Below are 12,413 nucleotides of genomic sequence, written 5' to 3'. Positions count from 1 at the left end.
GCCAACCAAGTGTGATCTTTAATATGTTGAAGAGTAGAGATAAAGATATTTAGTAAAAACTACCTTCCAAAGTCAATATCGTGACAAATTTTATTATCGTCTAGCTGCACAATCACTTTCTGAATGTCAGAAATTTGCATTTAACGCCCTTTGAGGCAGTAAGGAATGCTGAAGATCACAGATTTTAGAGTCAGACTGCTAGGTCCTAAGCTTGGCTCCGCCATATTCAAGAGGTATAACTTCGGGGAAACCACAAAACCTCTCTATGCAAAATGTGGCTAATAATAATAGTATATCATAGGGACTCTTGGAATAATATGTCGTGTTCAGTTGCTCAATCATGTCCTACTCTTTGCAACCCCATGGACTGTAGCCCACCAGGCCTCTCTGTCTATGAGATTATCCAGGCAAGAATACTGGAGTGGGTAGCCATTCCCTTCTCCAGAAGATCTTCCCAACCCAGGGATCAAACCCACATCTCCTGTAGCTCCTGCATTGACAGGTCGATTTTTTACCACTGAGCCACCTGGGAAGCCCATGGAATAGTACATTAGTTTGTATATGAAATAGTGCCTGGCACATAATAGCACCTTTCTGTTTAGTAGGTATATAAGTGTGCTTTCACCTTCTTTATCATTAATTAATATCATTATCACTGTTTTTGTGTTCTTTCTGTAATAAATCCTGATTTCCTAGCCTTACATAGCTATACGGATGCCATGGCCATCCAGAATAAAGTTTATATACTCAGGAAAGCAAAAGAAAATTGTGTAAATAATTTGAAAAAATAGTCCTTAAGACTGTATTCTAGTTGGTGCAGTTGTTTTCCCATAGGCTCATAGGTTAACAATTCTGATATTGCTAGACATGCATACTGTAATTAAACAACTAAGTAAATAGATGGTGGAGGGCGGGAGTCGGGTTTCTCACTGTTGGGGTGAGAGGTTACAAACGAGCAAGGGGAGAAGGCTAGAATGATCCATGTAATAATGGATTGGAGTTGGAGATATCAAGATGAATTCATGTTTAGCTTAATATAGATACGGATGGTTACATATGTAAATATTCATAGATAAGTATCTATGTATGAGTCAGTATATACACATTGACTTCCTTAGTCAGCTGAGAGGGACTAAAAGCCATGAGTACCCTTAGCACCTACGTTTTGGTTTCTAACATCATCCTCCAAGAAAAGGAGCCAGGGTCTTTGGAGAAATGGATTCTAGGATGGGGCAGGAAATAAACAAGATGAACCTTGGGCATGTTGCATTGTTAGAAAATAAGAGCAATACAGGCGTACCTCAAGAAACAAGAAAAAAATCAAATAAATCAACTAACTCTACACCTAAAGCAACTAGAGAAGGAAGAAATGAAAAACCCCAGGGTCAGTAGAAGGAAAGAAATCTTAAAAATTAGGGCAGAAATAAATGCAAAAGAAACAAAAGAGACCATAGCAAAAATCAACAAAACTAAAAGCTGGTTTTTCGAGAAGATAAACAAAATTGATAAGCCATTAGCCAGACTCATCAAGAAACAACGGGAGAAGAATCAGATCAACAAAATTAGAAATGAAAATGGAGAGATCACAACAGACTCCACAGAAATACAAAGGATCATAAGAGACTACTACCAACAGCTATATGCCAATAAAATGGACAACTTGGAAGAAATGGACAAATTCTTAGAAAAGTATAACTTTCCAAAACTGAACCATGAAGAAATAGAAGATCTTAACAGACCCATCACAAGCACGGAAATCGAAACTGTAATCAGAAATCTTCCAGCAAACAAAAGCCCAGGACCAGACGGCTTCACAGAGGAATTCTACCAAAAATTTAGAGAAGAGCTAACACCTATCCTACTCAAACTCTTCCAGAAAATTGCAGAAGATGGTAAACTTCCAAACTCATTCTATGAGGCCACCATCACCCTAATTCCAAAACCAGACAAAGATGTCACAAAAAAAGAAAACTACAGGCCAATATCACTGATGAACATAGATGCAAAAATCCTTAATAAAATTCTAGCAAACAGAATCCAACATCATATTAAAAAGATCATACATCATGACCAAGTGGGCTTTATCCCAGGAATGCAAGGTTTTTTTAACATCCGCAAATCAATCAATGTAATACACCACATTAACAAATTGAAAGAAAAAAACCATATGGTTATCTCAATAGATGCAGAAAAAGCCTTTGACAAAATTCAGCATCCATTTATGATTAAAACCCTCCAGAAAGCAGGAATAGAAGGAACATATCTCAACATAATAAAAGCTATATATGACAAACCCACAGCAAACATTATCCTCAATGGTGAAAAATTGAAAGCATTTCCCCTAAAGTCAGGAACAAGGCAAGGATGCCCACTTTCACCACTACTATTCAACATAGTTTTGGAAGTTTTGGCCACAGCAATCAGAGCTGAAAAAGAAATAAAAGGAATACAGATAGGAAAAGAAGAAGTAAAACTCTCACTGTTTGCAGACGACATGATTCTCTACATAGAAAACCCTAAAGACTCTACTAGAAAATTACTAGAGTTGATCAATGAATATAGTAAAGTTGCAGGATATAAAATTAACACACAGAAATCCCTTGCATTCCTATACTCCAATAATGAGAAAACAGAAAGAGAAATTAAGGAAACAATACCATTCACCATTGCATCAAAAAGAATAAAATACTTAGGAATATATCTACCTAAAGAAACAAAAGACTTATATATAGAAAACTATAAAACACTGATGAAAGAAATCAAAGAGGACACAAACAGATGGAGAAATATACCGTGTTCATGGATTGGAAGAATTAATATAGTGAAAATGAGTATACTACCCAAAGCAATCTATAGATTCAATGCAATCCCTATCAAGCTACCAATGGTATTTTTCACAGAACTAGAACAAATCATCTCACAATTTGTATGGAAATATAAGAAACCTCGAATAGCCAAAGCAATCTTGAGGAAGAAGAATGGAACTGGAGGAATCAACCTGCCTGACTTCAGGCTCTACTACAAAGCCACAGTCATCAAGACAGTATGGTACTGGCACAAGGATAGAAATATAGATCAATGGAACAAAATAGAAAGCCCAGAGATAAACCCACGCACCTATGGACACCTCATCTTCGACAAAGGAGGCAAGAATATTCAATGGAGAAAAGACAATCTCTTTAACAAGTGGTGCTGGGAAAACTGGTCAACCACTTGTAAAAGAATGAAACTAGAACATTTCCTAACACCGTACACAAAAATAAACTCAAAATGGATTAAAGATCTAAATGTAAGACCAGAAACAATAAAACTCCTAGAGGAAAACATAGGCAAAACACTCTCCGACATAAATCACAGCAGGATCCTCCATGACCCACCTCCTAGAATATTGGAAATAAAAGCAAAAATAAACAAATGGGACCTAATTAAAATTAAAAGCTTTTGCACAACAAAGGAAACTATAAACAAGGTGAAAAGACAGCCTTCAGAATGGGAGAAAATAATAGCAAATGAAGCAACAGACAAACAATTAATCTCAAAAATATACAAGCAACTTCTGCAGCTGAATTCCCGAAAAATAAACGACCCAATCAAAAAATGGGCCAAAGAACTAAACAGACATTTCTCCAAAGAAGACATACAGATGGCTAACAAACACATGAAAAGATGCTCAACATCACTCATTATTAGAGAAATGCAAATCAAAACCACAATGAGGTATCATTTCACACCAGTCAGAATGGCTGCTATCCAAAAGTCTACAAGCAATAAATGCTGGAGAGGGTGTGGAGAAAAGGGAACCCTCTTACACTGTTGGTGGGAATGCAAACTAGTACAGCCACTATGGAGAACAGTGTGGAGATTCCTTAAAAAACTGGGAATAGAACTGCCATATGACCCAGCAATCCCACTGCTGGGCATATACACCGAGGAAACCAGAATTGAAAGAGACGCGTGTACCCCAATGTTCATCGCAGCACTGTTTACAATAGCCAGGACATGGAAGCAACCTAGATGTCCATCAGCAGACGAATGGATAAGGAAGCTGTCGTTCATATACACAATGGAATATTACTCAGCCATTAAAAAAAATACATTTGAATCGGTTCTACTGAGATGGATGAAACTGGAGCCCATTATACAGAGTGAAGTAAGCCAGAAAGAAAAACAACAATACAGTATACTAATGCATATATATGGAATTTGAAAGATGGTAACGATAACCCTATATGCGAGACAGAATAAGAGACACAGATGCATGGAACAATTTTATGGACTCTGAGGGAGAAGGTGAGGGTGGGACGTTCTGGGAGAATAGCATTGAAACATGTATATTATCATATGTGAAACAGAACACCATTCCATGTTCGATGCATGAGACAAGGGCTCAGGGCCGGGGCAATGGGATGATCCAGAAGGATGGGATGGGGAGGGAGGTGGGTGGGGGGTCCAGGAGGGGGAACACATGTAAACCCATGGCAGATTCATGTCAATGTATGGCAAAAACTATTGCAATGTTGTGAAGTGATTGGCCCCCAACTAAAATAAATAAATTTATTAAAAAAAAAAAAAAAAAAAAGCATCAAAAAAAAAAAAAAAAGAAAATAAGGAAGTTATTAAAAAAAAAAAAAAAGAGGAGGGATATAGGAGCCACTTGAACGAGATTCCCCTGGAAATATTGAGTAAAAAAACAAAATAAAATAGTATTGTATTATAATCCAAAGTATAAAATATATATCCATGTATCCACATTAATAATATCATATATGTGTGATATATATATATATATTTGAATTAATAATTAAGTGGGGTATGTGCTCAGTCACCATCAGTCGTGTCCGACTCTTTGCAACCCTATGGACTGTAGCCCACCAGGCTCCTCTGTCCATGGGATTCTCCAAGCAAGAATACTGGAGTGGGTTACCATGTGCTCCTCCAGGGGATCTTCCCAATCCAGAGATTGAATCTGTGTCTCCTGCATCTCCTGCATTGCAGGTAGATTCTTTACCACTGAACCACCTGGGAAACCCAAATTAAACAGAAGAAGAGACAAATCTTGATAATGATGAAAAATTCCAAATAATTTATGTAGACATTCTGTATTCAAGGAAGTGACGTCGCTCAGTCGTGTCTGACTCTTTGCGATCCCTTGGATTGTAGCCTACCACGCTCCTCCGTCCATGGGATTTTCCAGGCAAGAGTACTGAAGTGGGTTGCCATTTCCTTCTCCAGAGGATCTTCCCGACCCAGGGATTGAACCGGGGTCTTCCGCATTGTAGGCAGACGCTTTACGGTCTGAGCTACCAGGGAAGTCATATTCAAGGAGGTGGAGTGTAATTCCTCGCTCCTTACGTGTGGATTGTGTATAGTGACTTTCTTCCCAAGACTATGATGTGGAAAGAGAGGAAAATGCAGTAACTTTATAGTGGAGAGAGAGAAATACTGCCTCAGGCAGTGACTAAGGTTACTATCAATAGTGATGTCATCATAGAAAGTATCCTTGATATGTTATGTTGAGAATGTCATCTTATCTGTATGATTTTCCTCCCCCAAACCCATAACCCCAGTCTAGTCATGAGAAAAACATCAGACAAATTCCAACTGAGGGACATTTCTACAAAATATCTCACCAGCACTCTTCAAAACTGTCGAAGTCATCACAAATAAGGCAAGTATGAGAAATTCACAGCCAAGAGACAGACCAAAAGAAAGGCGATGATTTAATTTAATGTGCTACCTGGATGAGATTCTGGAACAGAAAAAGGGCAGTAGGTAAAACTAAGGAAACTTGAGGGCTTCCCAGGCGATGCTGCTGCTGCTGCTGCTAAGTCGCTTCAGGTGTGTCCGACTCTGTGCGACCCCATAGATGGCAGCCCACCAGGCTCTGCCGTCCCTGGGATTTTCCAGGCAAGAATACTGGAGTGGGTTGCCATTTCCTTCTCCACTGCATGAAAGTGAAAAGTGAAAGTGAAGCTGCTCAGTCGTGTCTGACTCTTTGCGACCCCATGGACTGCAGCCTACCAGGCTCCTCTGTCCATGGGATTTTCCAGGCAAGAGTACTGGAGTGGGTTGCCATTGCCTTCTCCGCAGGTGATGCTAGTAGTAAAGAATCCACCTGCCAATATAGGAGATGCAAGAGTTGAGGCTTCAATCCCTGGATAGGGAAGATCCCCTGGAGGAGGTCACGGCAACCCACTCCAGTATTCTTGCCTGGAAAACTCTGTGGATAGTGGAGCCTGGCGGGCTACAATCCATGGGGCTGCAAAGAGAACTGAGCAATTGAGTACAAGGAAGCTTGGCTAAAGCTTGGAGTTTGGTTAATAGTTATATATCAATATTGATTCATTAATTATAACAAAGGTACCCTACTAATGTAATTTAATAATAATAGAGGAAACTCAGTCTGGGTATATGGAAACTCTCTGTGCTATCTTTGCAGTATTTCTGTAAATCTAAAATGTTCGACAGTAAAAGTTTATTTTAAAAGATATGTTGTCCCTATATAATTACATAGGATTGATATGAAGATTTAAGGAGATAGTGCATGAAACGTTCTTTACCAAGTGATGGGTAATACATGCTCCACAAAGCAACACGCTTTGACCATTTTGTTCCTTTCTGTGCTATTCTTCCTTGGATATGCCTTGAAAAGTTTATTACTGTTGCCTTCCCTCCAAGATGAGCCAGACTGCTCTAGTTTCTGATAGTTGTTATCTGCTTCTTTTCCACTGAGAAAACTAGAGCATCATACCAGTATTTGTAACTGAGCATTTTTACTTCAGTGAGCCTGTCTTGATTGCACTCATTAGTCTGTTTAGTAACTAAGATGTGCCACATAATAATGGTACTTATATGGCAGCTACTTTGGTAACCACCATTTAGTTACTTCCAGTTAGAGTAAGTGGATCTTAACTTTCTTTGAAACTGATTAAGTGTATGAGGCCCTCTTTTCTGTCTTAGGAAGGAGAGGGTGGGATGTCATCAATCTATTTGCTGACTCAGGGTCTTGACAGAATGCAGCATCCAAGAACACAAGTCCTCATCAGTTATTTCTAAGGATCAGAAGGAGTTGCAAAAGAAGAGTAGATAGATTATATGTATAACTGATTCATTTTGCTATATAGCAGAAATTAACACTAAATTATAAATCAACTATACTCCAATAAACATTTTTTAAAAAAGGAGTTGCAAAATTATGATTAAGCAGGGAAAATTTTTCTGTGACACTGTGTAGACAATACCTTTCTACAGAGATGAGGTGGGTAAGATATCTCTGGGGCTGAGGTGTGTCTAGAAGAGAAATCATACTGCTGACAGCAAGACATTGCTGGTCCTACTAGATTCTTCTATGATCATGACTCTGCAAAAGAAATTATATGCCTGCATGCATGCTTAGTCGCTTCAGTCATGTCTGACTGTTTGCGACCCTATGGACTGTAGCCCGCCAGGCTCCTCTGTCCATGGGATTCTCCAGGAAAGAATACTAGAGTGGATTGCCATGCCCTCCTCCAAGGGATCTTCCCAACCCAGGAATCCAACCTAGGTCTCTTACATTGCAGGTTGATTCTTTACCACTGAATCACCAGGGAAGCCAAATTATACAGTATATATATTTTATATACAAATTATATACATTCAACATATAGTTATATATATCTATATATGATTTCTTTTTCATAGTATATGTATACTATATAAATACACTACATATAAAAATATGTATTTATCATAACATGTGGGCTTCCCTGATAGCTCAGTTGGTAAAGAATCTGACTGCAATGCAGGAAACACTGGTTCAATTCCTGGGTCAGGAAGATCCACTGAAGAAGAGATAGACTACCCACTCCAGTCTTCTTGGACTTCCCTTATGGCTCAGCTGGTAAAGGATCTGCCTTCAATGTGGGAGACCTGGGTTCGATCCCTGGGTTGGGAAGATCCCCTGGAGAAGGGAAAGGCTACCCACTCCAGTATTCTTGCCTGGAGAGCTCCATGGGCTATATAGTCCATCATAATATGTAATTATAAAATATAATATTTATATACACTTAGTATATATGATTTATAAAGTTATCTGAAATATATTTTATATTTATATACCTATATATTTATTATTTATTACTACATTATGTAATATAATTATTTATATTATATATAATGTATATATATACATACACATGCATAGACACATATACAGACTACAGATATACATATGTTCAAATATTTAATGACTTAGCTACCTGTCTTTATGTTTCTTCTCTCAGTTGGCAAGAAGAGGATTTGTAGATTATAACCCAGGTCTCACCCACTCTTTTCTCTTCACTCACTCTTGTTCTGTTTTTCTTAGATGCCAACCTAAGCTTACCTCATGTGTATTCTTTGTTTGTCCTCCATAGCTGGATATATGTGTGCAAAACTCACGGAGAATCTGGGTAGTCAGGTCCAGTCAATTTTCCTGTTCAGTAAAATGAATATAAGATTAAAAAAAAAACCCAGTCACTAAAGTCTGTTTATTAATTCTTGATTGCTGCTCTGTGCCTGGATTTCAATATTTCTGAATAATCAAAGCCTGGAAGCTAGTACAATATGGCTATCAAAAACTGCCAGAAATTTGCTTCCTGCTGTCCTGAATGTGAAAGCAGGAACGTGATTCTGCAGCAGGCTCATCCTCCTTTGTGAGGAATCATTTTGGAGGGCCAGTTTGGTCCTACCCACTTCCATTAAATAACTACCCGCTGCCCCTGAGTTAGCTCAGGACATGGGAGAAATTGGGGCTTCCCTGGTGGCTCAGATGGTAAAGAATCTGCCTGCAATGCCAGAGACCTAGGTTCAATCCTTGGGTCAGGAAGATCCCCTGGAGAAGGAAATGGAAACCCACTCCAGTATTCTTGCCTGGAGAATTCCAAGGACAGAGGAGCCTGGTGGGCTACAGTCCATGAGGTCGCAAAGAGTCAGACACGACTGAGCAACTCACTTTCACTTGAGAGAAGTCATCCAAAAGCAAGTGCTTTATACTGATGTATTAAGTAGTCTGTTTAATAATATAGAAGGCTATCCCAAGTGATAAGAAACGTCTCTACAAATTTCTTTTCCCTTAATGAATTGTTTAGCCTTCCCTTGGCAGGACTGTTTACAGAGTTTGAACAATAGTGGGTGGGATCTGGGACTGAGGGAGCAAAGAGATGGGAGTAAGGGCTCCCACTGGATGATGGGCTTCAGTGGTGTCAGCTCTTCAACTAGTTTTGAATCAATTTTCAGAAAAAAAAAAAAAACTGCTGTTAAGATAATTAACTTATGAAGTCTTTGGGTATTCTCTACTCACTACTCAGGCAATCTGCTGCTTGAAATTTCTTCTGCAACTCTATTGAAAACCTAGGGCTGGGACCTTCCTGGTGGCCCAGTGGTTAAGAATTCACCTTCTAATGCAAGGGCCATGGGTTCCCACCCTGGTCAGGGAACTAAGATCCCACATACTGTGGAGCAACTAAGCCCAACTACTGAGCCCATGTGCAACCAGAGAAGCACCTATGCACTGCAACAAAGATCAAGCACAGTTAAAAAATAATAAGAAAGAAAGAAAAAGGATACTTAGGGGCAATGCCCATTCCATCTGGATGAACTCCATAGACCCCATGGGAAGCTTCTCTTCTGATCAGTTCCAGATTTCCAGAAGGAATCTGGGCAATTTTACTTGTCAGAACTCTATGTTGCATTTGCCAGTAACCTCAAAGCACATTAGCTTGTTTAGAAAGGAGCTTCCCTATCTCCTGTGCTACTTCTCTTTGTCCTTATTCTTCACAATGAAGGAAGACTTTCTCCACTTGAATTTATGGGCTTCTGGTTCATTGACTTCAAAGCTTCCTAATAGAAAACATTAAGGGAAGAACTCTGATTGGTCTAGCCTAGATCACATGCTCACATCTGGGCCAATCACTGTGAGAAGAAGGTGTTGTGATTTGTTTGATTTGGATCATATGCTCACTGTGTGACTAGAGGGGTGAGTTTCTGACCTGATTTCCAACTGCCAGCTCTCACTTACATCCCAGAGTAAAGTTTCTCTGGCCATTGGGGCTTTCTCTGCCCATGAATGTGGCAGGTTCCAAGTGCTGAGGAATTACTGTGCCTCAGAAGCAGCCCTCAAATGACTGATGGGAGCTGGCATATAAATACTCAGGGACTCTTGCCCATGGACTGATAGAATTTCAACATCACTTATCAGAAGGCTAGAGTGGGATTAAGTGCCCATTCTTCACTATTGCCCCCTTGCAGACATTGCACTCTTTATCTGCCTTTTTTATTCTCTGTATCTCCCTCTACTTCCTTTTCTGTAGTATTTCCTGATTGTTGTTGTTCAGTCACTAAGTCATGTAGGACTCTTTGCAATCCATGGACTGTAGCACACCAGGCTCCCCTATCCTTCACTATCTCCTGGAGTTTGCTCAAATTCATATCCATTGAGTCAGTGATGCTCTCCCACCATCTCATCCTCTACACCTTCTTTTGCCCTCAGTCTTTCCCAACATCAGAGTCTTTTTCACTGAGTCAGCTCTTCACATCAGGTGGCCAAATTATTGGAGCTTCAGCTTCAGCATCAATCCTTCCAATGAATATTCAGGGTTGATTTCCTTTCGGATTGGCTGGTTTGATCTCCTTGCAGTCCAAGGGACTCTGGAGAGTCTTCTCCAGCACCACAGTTCAAAAGCATCAGTTTTTCGATGCTCAGCCCTCTTTATGCTCCAACTCTCACATCTGTACATGACGACTGGAAAAACCATAGTTTTGACTATAACGGACCTTTGTCAGCAACATGATGTCTCTGCTTTCTAATATGCTGTCTAGCTTTGTCATAGTTTTCCTTCCAAGGAGCAAGCATCTTAATTTCATGGCTGCAGTCACTGTTCACAGTGATTTTGAAGCCTGAGAAAATAAAATCTTCCCTGTTTCCATTTTTTCCCCATCTATTTGCCATAAAATGATGGGACCAGATGCTATGATCTTCATTTTTCTAATGTTGAGTTTTAAGCCAGTTTTTTTCACTCTTCTTTTTCACTCTCATCAGGAGGGTCTTTAGTTCCTCTTCACTTTCTGCCAGAAAGGTGGTATCATCTGCATACCTGAGGTTGTTGCTATTTCTCCTGGCAATCTTGATTCCAGCTTGTGATTCATCCAGCCTGGCATTTCACATGATGTACTGTGCATATCAGTTAAATCAGCAGTGTGACAACATACAGCCTTTTTGTATTCCTTTCCAAATTTTGAGGCAATCAGTTGTTCCATGTCTGGTTCTAACTGTTGCATCTTGACTGCATACAAGTTTCTCAAGAGACAGGTAAGGTGGTCTGGTACTCCCATCTGTTTAACAATTTTTCAGTTTGTTGTGATCCACATAGTCAAAGGCTTTAGCATAGTCAATGAAGCAGAAGTAGACATTTTTCTGCTTGTACTTGAGTCCTTATCTCAGTGACTTATGGGAAAACTCAAACTAAGAGAGTTATTGTGATTGACAGCTCATTACACGAGTCAAACGGGGATGAAGCAGTGTGCTGAAGGAACTGATCGTTCTGAATACACAAAATAGTAGCTGTCCACTAAAATGTGTGTGTGTGTGAAAGAAATCCATAGAACAGCAAACAATGAGAACTTAAGGTAAATCTCTTCCTATTACACCAACATTTGAACACAAACCATGTCTTACTTGTCATGCCCAGGGGAAGCCGACAGACCTCCCTAGCAGGTTGCTCTAGAGAGGAAAATGTCAGCAGATCTTGGGGTCCAGGCAACAGGCAGAGCTGTAATTTATGGGAGACAGCATTTCCACCCTAACTCCATTAATCTTAGGACTCTTCCGCCCCAGCTGAATGCCAGCCAAAGAGTTATCACGGCAGAAGGACATGCCCGCCTCCTCAGATGCTGGCCAGCGGCTGGGCGACTTGGCTTATGTTTGGCGATATTCCCATTAGACAGTTGGGCTTGTGGGTTGGCCCATGCATGTGCAGTGATAAAAATACTCTCCTTATCTCTGTGTCTCAGCTGTGGTATCTCTGCTTCTTCTCATTCGAGTGTGTGCTTAGTTGCTCAGTCAAGTCTGACTCTTTGCGACCCCATGGACTATAGCCTGCCAGGCTCCTCTGTCCATGGGGATTCTCCAGGCAAGAATACTAGAGTGTGTTGTCATGCTGTCCTCCAGGGGATTTTCCCAACTCAGGGATCAAACCCAGGTCTCCCATATTGCAGGCAAATGCTTTACCATCTAAGCCACCAGGGAAGCCCAATTCAAGTGTATTGGTTTCTAAAGCCAAACTTCTTCCATACATGTCACAGGTCAAATTGTCTAGAAGCAGTGCTTGAGAGAGAGTTTCAGGTGTATGAGACTCTGAGGGAGTAAAACACACACACACACACACACACACACACAC

At 40.1% G+C, this 12,413-nt stretch overlaps 1 protein-coding gene and 1 long non-coding RNA gene across 4 annotated transcripts in view; one reads left to right on the top strand and one right to left on the bottom strand.

Moving 5' to 3' along the window:
- Positions 1–12,413, top strand: part of SHISA9 (shisa family member 9) — a 345,697-nt gene that overhangs the window by 305,243 nt on the left and 28,041 nt on the right. The window lies entirely within an intron of this gene.
- The window catches only part of LOC145533281 (uncharacterized), a 42,537-nt gene that overhangs the window by 20,534 nt on the left and 9,590 nt on the right, over positions 1–12,413 (bottom strand). For both annotated transcript variants that reach the window (XR_014073972.1, XR_014073973.1), the window contains exon 2: positions 8,363–8,452. This is a non-coding gene — a long non-coding RNA (uncharacterized LOC145533281). The remainder of the gene's footprint in view (positions 1–8,362; positions 8,453–12,413) is intronic.

This window comes from Giraffa tippelskirchi, chromosome 13, assembly GCF_054371585.1.
Source record: "Giraffa tippelskirchi isolate mGirTip1 chromosome 13, T2T-mGirTip1v1.2.pri, whole genome shotgun sequence".
Classification (NCBI taxonomy): domain Eukaryota; kingdom Metazoa; phylum Chordata; class Mammalia; order Artiodactyla; family Giraffidae; genus Giraffa; species Giraffa tippelskirchi.
The sequence above is the reverse complement of the archived record's forward strand: the minus strand, read 5'-3'. Positions and strand labels throughout refer to the sequence as shown.